The sequence below is a fragment of the Rhipicephalus sanguineus genome, chromosome 11, assembly GCF_013339695.2.
Source record: "Rhipicephalus sanguineus isolate Rsan-2018 chromosome 11, BIME_Rsan_1.4, whole genome shotgun sequence".
Lineage (NCBI taxonomy): Eukaryota > Metazoa > Arthropoda > Arachnida > Ixodida > Ixodidae > Rhipicephalus > Rhipicephalus sanguineus.
In genome coordinates, this window is record NC_051186.1 from 136,553,608 (window position 1) to 136,572,276 (window position 18,669).

The window sequence follows — 18,669 nt, forward strand, 5'->3', positions numbered from 1 at the left end:
AGTGATGGCGCTTGTGAACACCACGGACAGGTATCTTTAAATCTTGCGGGATACATTCTACTTAGATGGTACAAATTGGGAAAGCTATTGGTTTGTATCCGTCTCCAATCCCTGTTTTGTTGGCTATCCAAGTCTTTATGTGGAAGCGCATATTCCCTTCTTTGCTTGCTTTGTTGGAGAAGGATATCACTGATCACGCGAATTGGAAAGAGGTTCAACGTCATGGCCTGCCGTCGCTCGGGTGGTGATGCCTCGAGCTATACGGTTTGCCATGACGTTCCCCTCCAATTCTTCGTGAGCAGGACACCATATAATGTGATGATGTCCTGTTATGGGTTTATTTGAAAATTTGTACGCTATTTTAGGTAGCGTTCCTCGGACAAACATTAGGCATGCCGCCTGTGAATCTGAGAGCACAACGACTGACCCTCCCCTGATTTCTGCGTTGGATATGGCTATGGCTATTGCCGCCGCCTCTGCCACTCGTGTGAAACATGTTTTTACCGACGCCATTGTGGTGTGATATTGTGCTACAATTGCCACTATATGTGTCCCTCTGCTCGCTTTACTTTCGTCTGTAAAGACGGCTTCTGCGCTATTTTGAAATGCTTTGCGTAAGGAGTCTGCCCTTGCTTTCCTCCTACCTGCGTGATACGTCGGATGCATATTTCTGGGAATAGGTGCCACAGTTAAATGTGTGCATTTTTCCGCATCTATTAGCACCGTTTCCTCGTCACAATGTGTATCCCATCTTTTCCAGAATTCTTCTCCCATGATAGCTTGAATTGAGCCTTTCCCTTTGAGATAAAAGCACCGCATTCGCATACTCCTCAAGGGTATTGTATATGCCCAATTTCTCTACCCTCTCGGTTTCGGCATTTTCTGGAATCCCCAATGCTGCTTTGAATGCTTTCCTTATGATTGTGTTTATTTGTTTGTCTCCTGGTGTGTCATTGTCTGGTACGGCAGCGCGTACGTAACTCGGCTGATAACAAATGCATGAACGAGTGCAATGGTTTCTTTCTCCTCTAGTCCCGTTTTGCTATTTGCTATCCGCCTGATCATCCGGGCCACATTCGCCGTGGTTCCCCGCAGCCTTTGCAGTGTGTGTGTCGTGCCCGAATTTCCATGTATCCACATTCCAAGCACGCGTATTACTTCTGCCTCCCTGATTTGTCTCCCATCCAGCAGTATATTTATCGGTATTAAGTCCTTTTTCTTTGCATATCTTGCCCTAATTCTAACCATTTCAGTCTTTTCCGGCGAGCATTGCATTCCTGCAGCTGTTACAAAAGCTTGTATTTTATCTACTGCCTCCTGGAGGGCGTTTTCTTTGTCCGCATAAGACCTCCCCCCCCCCGCCCCCTTTGGCCATAAGGTGACATCGCCTGCGTAAAGAGCTGCTCCTAGACCTTTTATATTTTCCAGCCCACATGCTAGCTTTCTCAGGCCGATATTAAATAGTATTGGGGATAGCATGGTACCCTGGGGGGTGCCTCTATTTGGGTAGTCAAAGGTTTCAGATGTAACCGAGCCTAAAGATATGGTAGCTTTCCTGCTTCTTAGAAATGACCGGACATACTCATATATTCGTTGGCCGCAGTTAATCGATTCGAGGCCCTCCATTGTCGCCTTGTGTGACATGGTATCGAATGCTTTCTTGATGTCTAACGCTAGTACAAATTCGTCGCTCGATCCTCTGTTTGGGTTCATGACGTAATTTTAAAACAGCAGGAAAACATCCTGGGCCTATACATGTTGGCCGGAAACCGAACATATTGTTGCGAATATATTTATAACTTATTTACAGTGTAGGATGGTACAGCAATCAAGATGGCGGTTGTTACTTCCAGCACACCGACACGTCGTCTGCCTCTTCTTCGCACACCTCACCATAGTCATAGCTGCAACCCCGCTACATCGACCTCCGGCGGCGAAAGCGCCGACTCGGCGCCTGTTAGCAGGTGGTGGGCGACAGGTACGGCTTCAGGCGAGCGACGTGGACGACGTTTGAAGACGTAGAGGGCGCCGTAGGGTCCAGAGGGGCGATGTCATAGGTAACCTCAGTCACCTGGCGTAGCACACGGTAGGGGCCGGAGTACTTGGGCAGAAATTTTTCGGCCAGGCCAACATGCCGAGACGGAGACCACAGGAGAACGAGGTCACCCGGATTGAAGCGAACGTTCCGGTGGCAACTGTCGTATCTATGTTTCTGGCTGAGTTGCGAGTCCGAAAGGCGTCGATGGGCGATCTGACGGGCCTTTTCGGCTGTGCTGATAGCGTGGCGAGCATATTCGGTGGAGATGTGGTCAGGGATGGGTACGAGTGTGTCGAACGGCAAGGTCGGTTCTCTTCCATACAAAAGGTAAAAGGGATAATATCCAGCAGTGTCGTGGCGCGAGCTGTTGTAAGCGAAAGTGACAAAGGGTAGAGCAATGTCCCAGTCGCGATGATCAGTCGAGACATACATGGCGAGCATGTCAGTGATCGTGCGATTCAAACGTTCTGTGAGTCCGTTCGTTTGGGGATGATAGGCCGTTGTAAGCTTGTGCTTGGTTGCACAAGAGCGAAGTAGGTCCTCGATTACCTTGGATAAAAAGTAGCGACCTCGGTCTGTGATGAGTTGACGAGGAGCGCCGTGATGTAAGATGACGTCTTGTATCAAAAAGTCGGCGACGTCTGTAGCGCAGCTGCTCGGGAGAGATCTCGTAATGGCAAAACGGGTAGAATAATCCGTAGCGACGGCGACCCATCTGTTACCGTTGTGAGAAAGTGGGAAAGGTCCCAGAAGGTCGAGGCCGACACGAAAAAAAGGCTCAGCAGGTATGTCTATGGGTTGAAGGAGCCCAGCGGGGTGTACAGCTGGCCTTTTCCGGCGTTGGCACGACTCGCAAGAAGCGACATAACGATGTACGGAACGGTAGAGGCCGGGCCAGAAAAAGCGTCGGCGGACACGGTCGTACGTTCTGGCAAAACCAAGGTGGCCGGCCGTTGGTACATCATGTAGTTGCTGAAGTACGGTCGAGCGGAGATGAGTGGGTACTACAACTAGTAGTTCTTGTCCCACTGGGCGCATGTTCCGGCGGTATAAGATACCGTCTATGATGACGAACATGCGAAGCGAACTGTCCGTCGAGTCAGTATTCAGGCGGGTGATTAGATCTCGTAGGGACGCGTCACGCTGTTGCTCGTCACCGATGTTGCCGAAAGCAGAGAGCGAGGAGATACAGATGGACGTGTCATCCGTTACGTGGTCTGGATCGTCAACGGGGTACCGAGAAAGGCAGTCGGCGTCTTGATGTAGACGGCCGGACTTGTAGACCACTGTGTACGTGAATTCCTGGAGGCGCAGAGCCCAACGAGCTAGGCGCCCTGTTGGATCTTTGAGTGCTGAAAGCCAGCATAGAGCGTGGTGGTCTGTGGTAACGGTGAAAGGTCAACCATATAAATAGGGGCGGAATTTACCAACTGCCCATACATGCATTCCAGAGCAGTCTAGGCAGCAGCAGCATCGAGCAGTACATAATCACTTGCTTTGCTTCGTGCAGCACTTCGACGAGCAACGGCCAATCCTCGGCAGTAGCCGCTCGTGATATTGCCGGGGACATCCGACTTCGCTGCCACTTGTCTACACGTGCCGAGACTGTGAAGTGCGCCCCTCACCTGGCCATCGAAAGTTACGCCCCCCGCCTGAACTACTGACGTCACCATAACGCTATAAAACCACTGCCCACAGCAGACGGCTCATCATTCCAGAGCAGTCTAGGCAGCAGCAGCATCGAGCAGTACATAATCACTTGCTTTGCTTCGTGCAGGTACGTGCTCTGGCCTTGGCCATTTTGAATTTTAAAAATTAGGCTCCTAGACTGCTCTGTGAAGAAGTGTGATAATTTTGAACATGTCCGAAAAACAGCCTACGACTGTAAAGGAACTGGCAAGGGCTCTTGCTGATTTAAGTGCTAGAATTAGTGACAACCATGACGATCTAAAGAAGGATCTGAAGAAAATAATTGAGCAGGAAATTGAACCCGTCAAGGAGGGAATGGATTTTATAAATAAGAGGTTCGAGGAATTCAACACCGAGATACTAACAGTGAAGAAGGAACTTAACACTGTGAGGGCTGAGAATACTGAGGTAAAAAAAGAAAATGACCGCCTCTCAAAGGAGTTAAACGAGATGAAAAAGGAACTGACTACGTTAGAACAGTACAGTCGAAGTAATAACCTTGAAATCAAGGGAATCCCGATGACCTCATCGGAAAACCTAGTTTCAACAATGAAAACAATATGTAGCTGTGTAAAAGTAGACGTAAAAGCATCGGACATTGATGTCATTCACCGCGTACCTTCAAGACGTGAGCAGGCACAGAATATAGTAGTGAAATTTGCTACAAGGACTGTAAGGGACAACGTCTTGAAGGCGGCAAGAAAATTGAGACTTAACACTTCAGTGTTAGGTTTTGAAGGCGAAAACAGCCCAGTTTACATCAATGAGCACCTCAGCCCTGCCAACAAGGTACTTCTGGGGTACGCCCTGAAGGCTAAACGTGAAAAAGAGTGGAAGTACACTTGGGTGTCGCAGGGGAAAATTTTGATGAGGAAGACAGAGAACTCGCGCGTAATTCATATCACGTGCGCTAATGACCTTGTTCAAGTTATCTAAAATTTTGTTGAGTGACCTCAACCACGCACTACCTAATAATTTACAATGGCTCTGACTATCCCCCAAGTTGAAAAGGCATGGCTAGAGCAAGATAATTTCTCAATTTTGCATTGCAATCTTCGTAGCATTAGAAAGAACTTGGATAACCTACTAGTATATTTAACCCAACACAAATTTACATACGATATAATTGCTATAACGGAAACATGGTTGAAAGAAGGCGAGACCGCTACTTTACCTGGTTACACTATTGCATCTATGCCTCGCCCGAGTTCATCCCGTGGCGGAGGTGTTGCGCTGTTTATTAAAAATGAAATTGATTTTGACATTCTTCCTAAAAACTCTGTATCAACTCCCTCAGCCGAAACGATATTTGTTCAGATTAAGCGTGGAATCATAGTGGGCGTCGTCTACCGCCCACCTTCTTCAGCGGTCAATGAATTTATCTGCGCTATGGAATATCTGATGACATCTCTGATGACATCTCTCTGATGACAAGTTCCAGTTGTTGCATGCGGAGACTTCAATATTAATTTGTTGAAAGATAGATCTGATTATTTATTTTTACTCGAGTCACTTAACCTTAAAAATGTCATTTCAACTGCGACTCGAGTCACTGACCAATCTGAATCCATTATCGATCACATGTTATGTCACGCCGAATGGGACGTGATTGCTGGGGTTTATGACGTAAGCGTTACCGATCATAACCCAACATTTCTGTTTATTCCATGCAAATACCTATCGAAGGTCGGTGCATCACGATTGCAGCGTTCGACGTATATGGATTATGTTCAACTGAACCGATTGATTCAGGATGTTGACTTTGAGAGCATGTATGATAATGACATAGAAAAGGAATGTGCAAACTTTCTGGAGTCGATAAGCAATTTGATTAGGCGGTCGACACGTGAACGTACGCGTCGCAACTACAATCACGCCATTTGTCCATGGATGACTAACGATCTCTTACAAATATTGAAATTAAAGGATTCATATTATAATAAGTGGAAAAACAATAGGAGCAACGCATATTACCGCGAAAGCTTCAAGTTCTATAGGAATAAATCAGTTACTATGAAACGTAAATTGAAGAGGGAGTATTATACGAACAGTATTACACGGAACGGGAGCAATGGAAAGAAGATGTGGCAAGTAGTCAGAGATGTTACAGGCATAGGCCAGACAAAACGCATTCTTCCAGGTAACATCTCCTCAAAGGTTGCAGAAGATTTCAATGCATATTTCACTAGTATTGGCGCTAACCTTGCTTCACACTTTCGCTCGTCGATATCTGCTCCTTCTCTCCCCAAGTTAATTCATAATGATTTCAACCTTGCAGCTGTCACAACAGATGAAATCAAATCTGTCGTGTCTAATATGGCGGTCAATAAAGCCACTGGTGATGATGGAATACCAGTTAAAGTTATTAAAGATAACATTAACCTTCTTTGCATTCCGATATGTCATATTTTCAACCATGCATTTACCTGTCGTATATATCCATCTAGCTTAAAAACTGCCAAAGTAGTTCCTGTATACAAATCAGGGGACTCAAACAACCCTGAAAACTACAGACCGATCTCGGTTCTAAGCTGTCTTAATACACTTTTCGAGAAGATAATTGTCCTTCAATTAAAACGCTTTCTGGTTGATAACGACATCATATGCCCACAACAGCACGGATTCGTTCCCGCTAGGTCTACTGCATCAGCTATTCTAACCCTCTCGCACAATATAATCACCGCGCTCCACAACGGTGAAATCGCAATAGCAGTCTTCCTAGATATTAAAAAGGCATTCGATACAGTTCCCCACGATATACTATTACAAAAACTTGAAAGTTATGGCTTCAGTGACAGTTCACTCCAGTTCTTCTCAAGCTACTTGTCCTCGCGCAAACAAAAAGTGGTGATTAACAATATCGAATCCGCATACAGCACAATCGTGTGTGGAGTGCCCCAGGGATCCGTATTAGGCCCGGTACTTTTTTCTCTGTACATAAATGATTTCCCCAAAACACTAGTGTACTCTAAAGCATTAATGTACGCGGACGATACCGCCATATTATTCACAGGAGATAGTCTGTCAACACTGCAAGCCAACATAATGTCTGAATTGACACACGTAAGCAACTGGTTTATACAGAATAAATTGACACTACATTCAGGGAAAACGAAGTATGTTGTTTTTCGATCAAGGCGAAAAGATATTGACACGGCGTCTATGCAACTTTACCTGAACAACAGTCCTATCGAACAAGTGGTTTCTTTTAAATATTTAGGAGTGTTTTTTGACCAGCACCTTCACTGGGAAGAACAAATTCATAATGTTTGTAGAAAGGTGGCTTACGGTTGTTATACCTTAATCAAAGCACGCGAATGCTTTCCCCCCAGCGTGCTTCGAACATTGTATTTTTCCTTCTGTCATTCACATATTGGCTACTGTATTGAAACGTGGGGTGTAACGTATACGACATACCTAGAGCCATTACTACGACTACAAAAGAGAGCCCTAAGCATAATAGGTGGAAAGCATGGAAATTCATATAAAACTACATTTCAGGAACAACAAATCTTATCAGTTTGGACACTTCGCGATTATAAGGTTGCCCTTTTTGTTCAGAAAATTATAGGCACTAGCTTTCCCCTCTCCTCCACTCTATTTACAATACCATCGCGAAGCACTAGACACGCATCGAATGGCAATTTTAACTTACCTACAAGCTATAACTTATATGGAAAACGCTTATTGGAATTTCATGGGACTAAAATTTGGAACATACTACCCTTAGAAGTAAAAGTGGCAAGAAATTTTAAGCACAGTGTGAAATTATTTTGCTTGCAGCATGAAGACATGTAAATAGGCTTCTTTTTTTTCCACTTTCTCCTGCGCTAATTAGTGCTTTTACCCAGTTACTTGTTATGTACGATGATGATGATGAAACAACTACATTTGGGTATGTTGTGAAAAAACATATATGTAGATGCACTTATGTATATAGTATGTATGTGCATATGTGAATAGTTATATGTATAAATAATTATGTCTATATGTGTTTATTGTTAAATATGCTCTGCTAAGCTGCTTTTATGAACTCCGATATGGACCGATCACTAGCCAATGTAGGCTAACGGTCCAGATATCTTGTAATCTTTTCCTTGGTTTGTCAATAAAAATCAGAATGATGAATGATGATGATGATGCGCCAGGCACTCGCGCTCAGTAATAGAGTAATTGCGTTCGGCAGGGGAGAGGAGCCGGCTGGCATACGCAAGAACTCTATCATGACCGGATTGACGCTGGGCTAACACAGCGCCAATGCCGTAACCACTAGCGTCTGTGCGGACCTCGGTTTGAGCAGACGGGTCGAAGTGGGCGAGGATCGGCGGTGTGGTGAGCAGCGTAATGAGGCGGGAAAAAGCACTGGCTTGGTCAGGACCCCAACAAAATGGCACATCTTTCTTGAGAAGATCAGTGAGGGGGCGGGCAATATCTGCAAAGTTTCTGACGAATCGTCGGAAATATGAGCATAGGCCCACAAAACTTCGAACGTCTTTGGCACAAGTTGGTACGGGAAATTCGAGGACAGCGCGAACTTTGTCGGGATCGGGTCGGATGCCAGATGAGTCAACGAGATGCCCGAGAATAGCAACTTGGCGATGGCCAAAGTGGCATTTCGATGAATTAAGTTGTAGCCCAGCCGCACGAAACACTGAAAGAATGGACGAAAGTCGGTCGAGGTGAGACTCAAAGTTGGGGGCAAATACAATGACGTCGTCCAGGTAACAAAGGCAGATAGACCATTTAAAGCTGCGCAAAAGCGTGTCCATCATCCGCTCGAACGTGGCCGGCGCATTGCACAAGCCGAACGGCATGACTCTGAATTGGTAGAGACCGTCAGGCGTTACAAAGGCAGTCTTCTCACGGTCGAGGTCGTCTACGGCGATTTGCCAGAAACCAGAGCGTAGGTCTATCGAAGAAAAATAGGTAGCACCATGAAGGCAGTCCAGGGCATCATCGATACGAGGAAGCGGGTAGACATCCTTTTTGGTGATCTTGTTTAAATGCCGATAATCCACGCAGAAACGCCAGGTGTTGTCTTTCTTTTTAACTAAGACTACAGGGGAAGCCCGCGGACTCGAAGAAGGCTCAATAATGCCTTTTGTGAGCATCTTGTCGACCTCCTGTTGAACAACATGGCGCCCTGATGGTGAAACTCGGTAAGGACGCCTGTGAATTGGAGCTGCATCACCGGTATCTATGCGGTGCTTGACTTGCGAGGTTTGACCTATGGGCCTACCGTCGAAATCAAATATGTCAGAGTAGATCATAAGGAGATCACTGAGGTCTTTAACTTGAGAGGGCAAAAGTTCTGAGGCAATCATCTTGGTGATGTTGTTGTGCAGTGTAGAAGAGGTGACTGCGTCGACTCTATGCGTGTTTGGAGAGACGACAGCGGGCAGTTCGGGTGACACCGATGAGATCTTGCACTCGTGCGACGGTGACAGAGTAGCGAGAGCAATGCCTTGTGGTAGGACTTGAGGGCTGAATCCGAAGTTCAGAAGAGGAAGGCACGTCTTGTTCGCTGTAACAGTTACAACTGTGTACGGAGAGGAGACGCTGCGGGCCAGTAGAACACTGGGAGAAGGAGAAACCACGTAATCACCATCTGGTACATTGGGATAGGGTTCAACAGCGACGCAAGTTAGGGCTTGTGGTGGCAGACGAATAGCCTCAGCACACGAAAGTTTGGTCTGAACCACCTCCGACACGTCGGCGGACGCAGGCAAGTCAAGTTGTACAACACCGGCCGAGCAGTCAATGACAGCAGAGTGGTCAGACAAGAAATCGAGTCCGAGGATGACATCATGTGGACCATGAGCGAGAACATGAAACAGAACGGACGTCTGGCGGTCGGAGAACCTCACACGTGCCGTGCACATTCCGAGTACAGCCGGAGTTCCTCCACTAGCAACACGTACAAATAGGGACTCGGGCGGCGTAAGGACCTTATTTAATCGTGCACGGAGATCAGAGCTCATAATAGAAATATGTGCGCCGGTATCAATGAGGGCAGTAACAGGTAGGCCATCCACTTCCACAGCAAGCAGGTTCTGCTCCGTAGTGAGGGTCAGCAGAGGGTTTTCAGGTCGGGGGTCGAATGCAGCGTCACCTCCGGGAGCTGCATTGCTCAGTTTTCCGAGTATGGGCGTCCAGTAGGGCGGGGCGACGAATGGCGACGGGGTTGAGGTGACCGGGAGCGACGATCGCTTGGGGACGGCGAACGGCTGGAGCGTCGGACCGATGTCGCAGGAGCCTCAGCGTATGGTCCACCGTCACGAGCGGGAAACTGCAGGGGCCGGTGGTCGTCGTCACGTCGATAGCCAGAAAACGAGCGAGATGGAAAGGTGCGAGAACGACAGTAGCGAGAAATATGTCCTACACCGTGGCAACGAAAGCAGATCGGCTTGTCGTCCTGCGTTCTCCACTGGGCAGGGTCACGATAGCGGCGAAACATTTCCGGTGCACAACACAAGGAGGCGTTATGGAACTGACACGAGGTTCCGTCAAGGAACACACCGGCTGCAGTCCGACATTTGCAAGCTCTTCCCTCACAACCTGCTGGATCAACGAGATCGTTGGTCGAGGATCATCAGATCACGGCCGCTAAATAAAAAAGAGGTGCGGCCTGCCGAATGGGTGGGTTTTCAATGGGGGAACGCGTGACATGCAGTTTTGAGACGCTACCGCGGGGGCGCTGCACATCGGTAAACAGCGGCCGCTAGTAAGCGAACGCTCGGAGCGTTGGCTCGAGTGAGCGCGAGCAAACGACCTTGCTGGAAATCAGCAGCCGTACGCTTGCTTACGAGGTAGAAAAGGTGTGTCTTTTTTGTTGCGTTGGCTCTATCAGTGAGTGCTTCATGGGATTGGACATTTCACCATAACTGCGATGTCCAAGACCTGCCGCCGTGGTGGAGATCGGTAACTGCGAAGAAGTCGCACATTCACTTCGTTCACTTCAAGCAGTACGACTTCAAGGTAGAGCGCGAGGTGCTGCGACCGACAGCCGTGCCGACCATATTTTCATCTTTTCCAGCTTACAAGCTAGCCGCGTCCTCATTGAAAGGTAGACCACTTGTTCGTGTTTTGCCTACCCCTTCCGTATCTAACAGCAAACAATATTACCTAGACGAGTTCCAAAGCTCAGGAAAAGAAGTTTTCAATCCCTTGCGTGTAGAAGTTGCTGAAACAGAAAGCGTGGTGAGTGGAATGACGTCGAACGCGGAAGGATTCTCTGGACTGGAGGCCGCGTACACAGCCCTGCCGTGGAAGACCGCGTTAAAACGCCAGAGTTAAAACCCAATGAACCTCCAGTTCGGTGTGCAGCGCTTTGTGTCTTTCCACCATTTCTTGTTTCCGTTTTTCATCTGCGCTGTTTCTTCAGGACGTGAGTGCGCGCCAACTCGCCCAACTTGCCATTTTGGTACAATATGTAGGCCAGACGTTTGCATTTACTGTGTTTCAGTAATGTAGTTCAATAGTAACAACTCCTGTTTGAATCGGGTGTCATTTAAAAATGGCAGTTATTAGTGCAACGCGAAGCAGATACACAGCAGATTTAGCAAGAACACAAATAATCACGCATTTCTAAAGAAGCCCCCGCAATGAGGAAGTCGTCGACGCAGATAACAAAAGGTAGAGCATTCAAACGACTGAGGACATCAACGAACAGCAGTGGACCACTTTTGTTCCCAGTAGAAGAAAAAAAAGCGATTGTTCAATAAAGATTCACATTCATCCATCTATCCTTTGGCAGCGGCGCTGTATAGCACGCTTGTAGGTGTGTCTTCATGGGAGCATGCCCTTCTCGCGTATAGTAGCAATACCCCCGAAAGGAAACCATGCTGATACGTCATCTGGCGTATCTTGCACATAAATAGCCGAAATGCAATCACAGGTCAACGTAAGGTGACCGTAATGACCACTAAAACGAATGCACGCAGCCGGCTGGCCGCCTGTGCGAGCGGGTTTTCTTTACCGTTGTGCAGCGCTGCGGCGGAGGGAGCAAGAACGAGCGCTGTCACCGGCGCAAAAGAGCGTTCGGCAGGCCGCACCTCTTTTTTATTTAGCGGCCGTGATCAGATGGCCGCGTCGGGAAAGATGGTGGCGACGCCGCCTCGATTTCTCGGCGCACGATGCGAACTACGCTCTCGTTGGTAGGCGGTTGACCGCATGGCGGCTGAAGGTCCTCGCAAGATGATGTAGCGGCCGTGTTCGGAAGTCGCACGAAATGCTGGGCAATGCGGCGACTCTTCAGTTCTTCGAACCGGCGGCACTCTTTGATGATGTCGTCCACGGTTGAGCAGTCTTTAGACACTAGTAAATTGAAAGCATCATCCGCAATTCCCTTGAACAAGTGGCTTACTTTGTCACCCTCTGACATGTTGGTGTCGACACGTCGGCAAAGGGCCAGGACGTCAAGGATGTAGGAGACATACGATTCGGTCGAAGATTGTGCCCGACAGGAGAGTTCTTTAGAAGCGGCCCGCTGGCGTCCGACGGCTCTACCAAATAGGTCGCGAAGCTTCTGTTTACAGGCATCCCAACTGGTTATGTCAGCTTCATGAGCCTGAAACCACGTGCCTGCTGTTCCGCAGAGATAGAAGTCAACGTTGGCAAGCATCATTGTACCCTTACAAAAATTATTTTAGACTGTCTATGCACTGTCTAAACCAATTTTTAGAGTGTATATAGAGTGTCTAAATATCTTTTTGTAAGGGTAGGGTCCCACCGGTAGACCGCTGCAAACCGTTCATACTTCGCGATCCAGTCATCGACGTCAACGTGGTCGGTGCCGCAGAAGTTACCGGGATCGCGGGGTTGAGTCAATACGACCGGCTGTACCGGCTGTACCAGAGGCGCGGTCGAAGCGGCAGCAGCAGAGTTGCTTTCTGTTGACATATTGTGGCTGTCCAGGATACGTCCGCTGCGGAGTTCCGTCTTGCGTAGTACCCAGCACCACCACCAAAATGTTGCGAATATATTTATAACTTATTTACAGTGTAGGATGGTACAGCAGTCAAGATGGCGGTTGTTACTTCCAGCTCACCTACACGTCGTCTGCCTCTTCTTCGCACACCTCACCATAGTCATAGCTGCAACCCCGCTACAATATTCACCGGTAGCAGACCCTCTCGCTCTACATAGTCTGTCAATCTAGTCAAGATTGTTTTTTCAAAAAGCTTACCCAAGCATGAGGTAAGAGAGATTGGTCGGAGATTCCTAATATCTCTTGGTTTTCCTGGTTTTGGTATTAACATGATGTTTGAGTCCTTCTGGAAGGTCTCCTCCATCTACCCATACCTTTTCATTAAAGAAATCCGTAATTCGTCGGAGGGCCGCGTCACTCAAATTTCTAAGCATAGAGCTTATTATTTTGTCTCGTCCTGGGGCGGTATTCTTTTTCAAAGACTGGGCCGCCGCATAAACCTCTTCAAATGTTATGAGAGCGTATAACTCTGGTTGTTCTTTTCCTGCATATTTGCCTTGCACCACTTCGCATGTGTCCTGTCCGACATATAATTTCTTGACTTCGTAGATAAGTACGTCATCGTTACCTTCAAATTCATTCTCGAGAATTCTTAAAGCCCTGTTCGTCATTGTTTTTGTTGCCCCTGCATCGATCATACTCCTCAGAATGTACCACGTCTTTTTGGTTCCTAACGTCCCTCTAAGTGAGTCACTAAATTGCCTCCAGTTACTGTTATTTAGTTGACGTGCGTAGTTATTGGCTTCCAGTGACAACTGAGCTATCCTTATCTTCAATTTGCGATTAAGGTTTTGCTTCCTCCATCTCTTTGTGAGGCTTCTCCGCGCGTCCCACAAATGTGTCAGGTGCTTGTCGACTGCTGGGATTTCCAGGCTTGTTTCTATTTTCTTTGTCACTTTCCTGTGTGCCTCCTTTATCTGTGTCACCCAGTCGCCTAAATCTATTATTTCCCCTTGGTCTCCTATGTTCTCCAATTCTTCTTGTCGTGGCGGCATTAATAGTTATTTCGAGAATGTAGTGGTCGCTTCCCAAGTTTTCTCCGAGGTGTGCCCATGAGACTTTTCCTTCAGAATTTGTAAATGTTTAAGTCCGGTGATGTGTCTTTTGTTAAGCTATTCCCGACCCGTGTCGGTAGGTCTGGCTGTGTAAGTTGGCAGAGATCATACCGTTCAACAAGGTCTACAAGGAGTTTGCCCTTAGGGCTGTCCTGCTTATATCCCCAATTTCTGTGTGGCGCATTAAAACCCCCCATGATAACTAACCTATCTTTCTCTTTCAATAAACCCATCGCATGCGCTATAATATTCTCAAAGTCGGCTCGTCTCTCCTTAGGTGGGCTATATATATATAGACCCCCACTGTTTTTGGTCCTCCATGTTTTTTGGACCACACTGTTATTATCTGGCGTTGCACTGCCTCATTACTCACGTAGCTGATACTCAATGATATATCTTTCTTGGTAAATGTCGCCACTTGTGGGTACTTTGGGTTAATATGTCTCATGTGCCCTCTCAGATTTATCTGAAATTTGCCTACTTCCTGAAGGCAGATTATATCAGGAGGGAATGGAGATGCTCCAATAAGTTGTTTGAAATTTTCAAGTTTTGTTCTCAATGAGCAGCAGTTCCACTGCCATATTTCCATTTGCTCGGTCTTTTTATTATTACGGTGTCTAGCCATGATTGTTATTCTCGGAATCTGTTATTCCAATTTCTTTAGGTTGTCCGGTGGGGGCACCCGGGCTCTGACAAGATCTTTTGCGAGGATTCTGCGCCTGACTCATGTCGCTTATAGTGCGTTCCATCTGGCGTAGTTTGGCAAAAACAAGTTGAATTTGTTGAACTAGGAACGCTATCGGGGCGGTGTTTGTGGTTGTTGCGTTGCCACGGGCTGCGCGACAGGCTGCGAGACAACAGGTGTGTTCGGTGGGCTTTGCGTGTTACTCGACTGGTTTCGTAGTGACTCTAGGCGCGCCATTCTAGACTTAACCTCCTGTAGTTCTGTTCTAAGTTGTCTGTTCTCAGCTACTACCGTCTTATATTCTGGGTGTTCTGTGATCGGTGGTGTAACAGGTATATGTTTGGTAGTGGGAGATGCGGCTTGCGCATAGCTTACCGCGTCCGCCTGTGGGTTACTATGTGCAGGGCATGCCCCCGGTGGCTTGCTTCTCGGAAGGGCTTGCGCGTTTGTATTGTCCTGGCTCGTCGACTTTGGATGCCGTTGTCCTGGTGGTCCCGTCTCCGCGGCACGGTTTTTCGACGGCGTGCGGGTTCTGGAACGGCTCTTTCGGGCCCCGCCTCGTCCGTACTCCCATTCTGATTCCTCTTCCTCCGACTGGAACCAGCGAGGGGCTGGCTTGTGTGGTTTCTTGGGTGGCTTCGCTGATTGCTTGCGAATAGGCTTGATGCGTTTCAGACAACTGCGGTCTCCAGTGATATGGTTTCCCGTGCAAATTGCGCATGTCGGAGTGCGCAATTTGCACTTCTGCGGAGTACTTCTGCGTTGCGCATGCCGCAGGTACGGCACGCGGGTGAGTCTGGCTGCGGACACACGTCGGTGCGTGGCCAACCTCCCTACACGCTCGGCTGAATTGGACGGTGTTACGAAAAGGAATACACTCCCTCTCACCTCCTCTGTAGTAAACATATCTCGGTAGAATGTCCCCGAAGAAAGTCAAGACGGCACTCTGAGAATCTCCCAACGTCCGAGCGTCGACCAGCGTTACGCTCTGGTGCGAAAACGGATGCTCGCTTTGATGGTCTCAGACGGGGTGTGCGGCTCTATACCGTGAATAACACCTTTTCTGGTTCCTTCAGCTGCCGTAACGTAGACGTTGACCGGGTGTGCTCTTCCGTTGATATTTAAAGACGTGACGCCTCTCATCGCCATCGCGACGGTCGTCTCTGGAGTCGACGCTAGTGCAATGTTGGACCCCGGTCGGATGCGGAGAATAAATTGATCCCACCTGACTTTTCCTTGGCAAGCCTCCACTATAGCGTCGGAGATCGCTTGGGTGGTCACATTCTTCAGAGGCAGTCCCTGGTGAGGTCGGAAGACTACTTTCAAATCGTCCTTGGGTAGTGCTGGGAGCCTCCGTCTTGTAGGTCGACCCCGGCGTTTTGGCTGGTTGTCCGTCGTAGGTCTGCTGTCTGCGGAGAAGTCCCCTCCTTGTTGAAATTTCCGCTCCTTCGCCTGTTTCTTCGCTCTGAGCGATTGGGATATTTGCCATCCCTCCTCTGTGTGGTCGGTCTCCGTTGGGGCGGAAAAATCCGCGTCGGCGTGCGCGGACGCCGCGTTGCAGTTCCCAGGTAGTGCTGCTTCATCCCGGTTTTGAGCGGCAAATTCCATGACTTCTTCACCCAAACCCGGTTCGGATTGTCGCACGGACGCTGTTTGCGACTCCCCAGTCGAGTCCATTGCCGTCAGCAACCGCGGCAACGCTGTGGTTGTCCTCCTCGGGCGAGCGTCTCCCGGCGTCGCCACCTCCGCTCCTCTACTGGACGCTAGAGGCAGCGAAGGTTCCACATGGGCGACCGAAGAAGTGGCCGTAAAAGTAGGAAAAATGGTCCGATTTCAGTGAAATGGAGTCCACCGACACCGGAGCACCTCCCCTACACGCTGGTGGCAAATTCTGGACGATTCAAGGGGTTGGACCGTACAGAAAATACGAGAACATACGGAGCTCGATGTGCATGCGTCTGCGCTCATCGGCATCCCAGCAGCGTCCTGCCCTACCTTCAGAATGCAGACGGCGTTACTATCACTTCCAAAATTCCGTGCCCACTGGCTCGGGTGCGTCGAGTGGGCTACTCACCAGTTGATGTTCGCTCTTCGCCGTGGGCAGAGGCGACTGGCGCGTTTCTCGTAGGTTCTCAGCCGGTTGATTGTGTGTGGTCCGATGTGGTAGGAACTTGCTACTCAGACGAGCCAAGGGCGTATTCGGGAGCTTGGTGAATTATTGAACGTGGCGCTGTCGCCTGCTCGTATTCAAAGAATTCAGAAAACGCGCTATGGGCGGTTGCGTTAGCTGCGCGACGTTAAGGGTCAGGCAGTTCCTTGTCGCTCTTCGCACAGCTAAGACGCGCTGAGCGCCTTTCCCATACACTCGGGCGCGGTTGAACGTGGCGTTATCGCCGATTTCTGCTTGTCAGGAGAGCTCGGACACGTCAAGCGTTTTTCTCGTGGATACGCGGGTGGTGGAATGTGGTGTGATTGCGATATGCCCGCACTTCAAAGAGCTAAGGAGCGCAGAGCGCGTTCTCAAGATGCCCGTGCGGTTGAACGTAGCGTGGTCACCAGTTGCTGTTTGTTCTTCGATGAGTTCGGACGCGGTAGGCGCGTTTTTTTCCCGCACATATTCGCACATGTCGCCGTGATGTGGTCGCAATTTGCTCGACCTTCGAAGATTGGAGATGCGCTATGTGCGGTTACCGTGCTCTTCGGAACTGTTAATCGTGGTGTGTTCACCATTTAGCTGGCTGTTCGTGCAGTTGGAAAGAGAAATGAAGACCTTCAATGACGCACGAATCGTGCTTCCGGCAGATCAGCAGGCTATTGAACGTGTTGTTTACTTAGCTCCAGGTAGGCCAGTGCCTCAAATTTTGGTTGCAAGGCTTCATAAACTCTACTGGTGTTCGCCTGTAGCTTGGTGTTGGAAATGCGATGCATATGTTAACACAGACACGGCACCAGGATGTTTGACCAGTGTTTTATCAGCACACAGCCTCGTAAAAACCACATAATCGCGCGGCGCAATAGTGTTTGTCCCGAATGCCGTCCGTGAAGCGCGATGAATGGAGATTTCGCTTTAAAGCATTCGTGCGTGTGCCCCTGGTTGCTTGGCACCGATGGGGTGTGCGCGTCGTGTTTGATGTAATAAATGCAAAAAAACGTTCGCAGTCACACCGCTTGCGTGTTTTTCCTACATCTGCTCAAAGCATTGAAAAGCGTACTTTTCGCTCGCTTTTTCCGAACCGGCAAGATGGTTTACCGATGAACCTCCGCAGCTTCGCCCACTCATCATCATTCACTCCGTGGATATGCTGTGATTTTTTTCCGAACCGGCAAGATGGAATACTTCAGTGCTGTACCCCCTTTTATTTTGGCATACTAGCTGCCTTGAGGGACCAGTTTTCGCTTTTCGTAGCAGCCACTTTTGACATATAGGAAAAAAACACAGTTGATCCCTCCGTCATAGGAATCGGTGTAACATGAAAGTAAAACGATTCCTCACAGAAGTTGTGAAACGTTTACTTTATAACAGAGCTTGCTCAATGTCTATTGGTGTTTGGCAGCTATAGCACCGCATAACATGGGCGCACCCGAGTTGACGCTTGGTGGCACATTTTCATCTCGACAACTAACGCCGATGATCAAGGATTAGAAAAACCTTTGTGCTAGCTGTAGTAGTAAACGGTCAGAGCGTAATCATAGAAGATGGTGTGACAGCCAGAAAAGCGTCGACTAAGGCAGCCATGCCGCGGCGTGTTAAAGAGTACACAGAGCAGCATGGCCGGACTAGAGGGAAACGCAACGCGCGTCGTGTCTCCTGTCTTGCCCGGCCGCGATTTTTCTCGGGCCGAGCGTAAGCGGGGAACGCGGTGTTACAGAGGCAGGCGCGAGTCGCAGACCTATTTTAGGGGCGAAGCTCCTTAAGGCGGCACCCGTTCGTCCCTCGTAGTAGTGCGTAACCAGTCGTAACGCCAGTACCAGATCTTGACCTCCAAGGTGGTGCCGGTGGGAGATTTTTCCTGTGCGTTGTTGAACAATAAAACATTCGCAGTGTGCGCGTTAACTAAAAGCCGAATTATTCTGTCTCTCATTCCCCATTAGCAGCCATTGGCATGCTCCAGTAGGAAACGTTAGTAGAAGTAGAAGTGTAAGTGTTAGCTAAAAGCCGACTTCTGTCTCTCATTCCCATTAGCAGCCATTGTTTACCTCCAAGGTAGTGCCT